The sequence below is a fragment of the Tiliqua scincoides genome, chromosome 4, assembly GCF_035046505.1.
Source record: "Tiliqua scincoides isolate rTilSci1 chromosome 4, rTilSci1.hap2, whole genome shotgun sequence".
NCBI lineage: Eukaryota > Metazoa > Chordata > Lepidosauria > Squamata > Scincidae > Tiliqua > Tiliqua scincoides.
Window position 1 is genome coordinate 136053006 of NC_089824.1, and position 2383 is coordinate 136055388.

The window sequence follows — 2383 nt, forward strand, 5'->3', positions numbered from 1 at the left end:
AAAGTGAATATTGAGGCTGCAACCCTTGCACCCAGTGGTGCATTTGTCACTGTCTCTGATTTCAGTGGGACATACCTGCAGCCGAGAGCATGCAACATGAGGCTTTACAATGCATCACTGGAAACCACAATATGATTCACTGAAGAAACCACATCTTCAAGGTAAGGAAAGAGACGGATGTTCTTCAGTGAACATTCCCTTGAAATGAACAGTATGTGCTGTAGATACAGGGTAAGATCCACTGGGACGTTCTCCTGCACAAGTGGAATTGGGAGGAATAACAGGTGGACAAGCATGTGGGCTTGCTTTTGCATAACTCCCATAACCTTCCGTGGGGCTAGAGAGGATTACTCAGTGGATTGTGCCCATCACAATTATCTCTCCACTGAAAGAACTATTTGTCTGCATTCTTTTGCTAGAGAACAAAGCTCAAGGAACTAATATTTTACAGCCAGGGTGACCAGATGTCATAACCGCAAATGAGGGCAAGGCACCCCAAAATGTAGGACATCTGAGAAAAATGTAGGACATTACATAATAAAAGCTCAAAACACCCACATATTGATTTCATGTGGTTAATTTAAACACTACATTGCTTATTATTAAATAATAAAATTAAATATATAAAACTATATTACTTATAATTTATTAATTACAAGGAGGCTGTGGGCTGTCTGCAGGGACCGCTCAAAGGGAAAAGAAGGACATTTAAGTTCTTTTTAAGGACACGAGGCTAAAAAAGAGATGTTGTGGAAAAAGAGAATGTCTGGTCACCCTGTTTACAGCACACCCTGGAATTATTTCTTCATTTCGCCAAGTTGAGCATGATTACTTTATGAAAGGAGATATTTACCTCTTGATCACTCCCCTTGATTTCTTATCCCTGCCAGCTCAGCTTTTAAAATGCTGGGTGGCCTTACCCCAAGCCGTCACTTAGCTGATTTGGAGGCAAACAGGAGGAATTTGTGTTTTGGCCACAAAAGGCAGTTCATATATTTCATATGGGCAAAGATGTCCAGATTGGTCTACATGCCAGATCTTCCTACAAGGGAACAGCACACAGCTCATGCTACCATATCCATTTCGAGATTAACAAATGACTCGAGAAAACTTACATGTCAGGGAGGTGGCTAGTTATAGTGCAGGGAATCTGTGTAACCTTTTTTTCTAATATGAGGAATGTTTAATTATATATTTCCCCACCTATGGTCTGAAATGGTACAATCCAGAACAGCAATCAGCTATGTGTTTAGACACTCTTCATCTTCAATATAAAGGTTAATTGGAAACAGTTTCAAAGTTGATTTAAGATGATGCAATATTATTAGGGAGTTAGCACTGCAGTTTCTTTTATCTGGAAAGACAAGCATGTTTATGATGGGCAGCCCAATCCTAACCTGCGCTGCAATAGGCAGGCCAAATGCGTAACAACTGCGTCCCACCCCATCCCCACACATGCACCAGAACATGAAGATGAAGAAATGTTCAGGTCAGGCTGGGATTTTTCTTCGGTTATGACCTCAGGCCAAGCACAGTTCACTGACTGCAGAAGCCTGGAGAAAAGAAGCATCAGGGAAGAGCTATCTCCATCTTTTTCTTCCTTGTGAGCTGTCCCCAAACATTTGGGTGGACCCTATTGGGGACAATGTGCTGGACAAGAGGTGCCTAACAGAGGCTGTCTTTGTGAGGTCTCTTGTTATCTGGTGTGCTCCCCGGGGCATTTGGTGGGCTGCTGTGAGATACAGGATGCTGGACTAGATGGGCCTATGGCCTGATCCAGTGGGGCTGTTCTTATGTTCTTATGTTCCTTCTGACCAAGCCCAGAGGTAGCCAAATGCATTTTTGAAGAAGCCACTTTATTCTCTGGATCATAGACTGTCCAGTCATATCTTCCTACTCAGTCTGACTCAGATGCAGAGGCTTTTTCATAAAGTTGGTGCAAACAAGTGGTAAGAACTTCATTGTTGGGGAACACAGGCAGCCTGATGTGGTTTAGCATGTGGCACAGACTTCAGAGAAATCTCTCTTCTATTACCTTAAACATGTGGGCAAATCGTAACCAGACCTTAGGTTATAACTTGGCAGGGCAACTGGGGCTATATACCTCTGGGCCAGATGTAGTTTGTGGGTTGTCAATTTGTTACCCTTGGCTTGCTTCTGTGGGTGAAATATGATGCACCCTATTTGTCAATGTTTTTACTGTCTGCTAGATGGATGGAGTTTGCTAAGCGGAATTCTGGTATGGCACTAAATGCAGCTGTTGCAGTAGAAGACTCTTTACATCAAGATCTTGAGAGCACAAAATCACTGCTAGCAGTGTCTAAAGGGACTGGCTTTGCCTCGAAGAAGTCTCTTTTGTCATCCACAAACACAATTTGCAAAA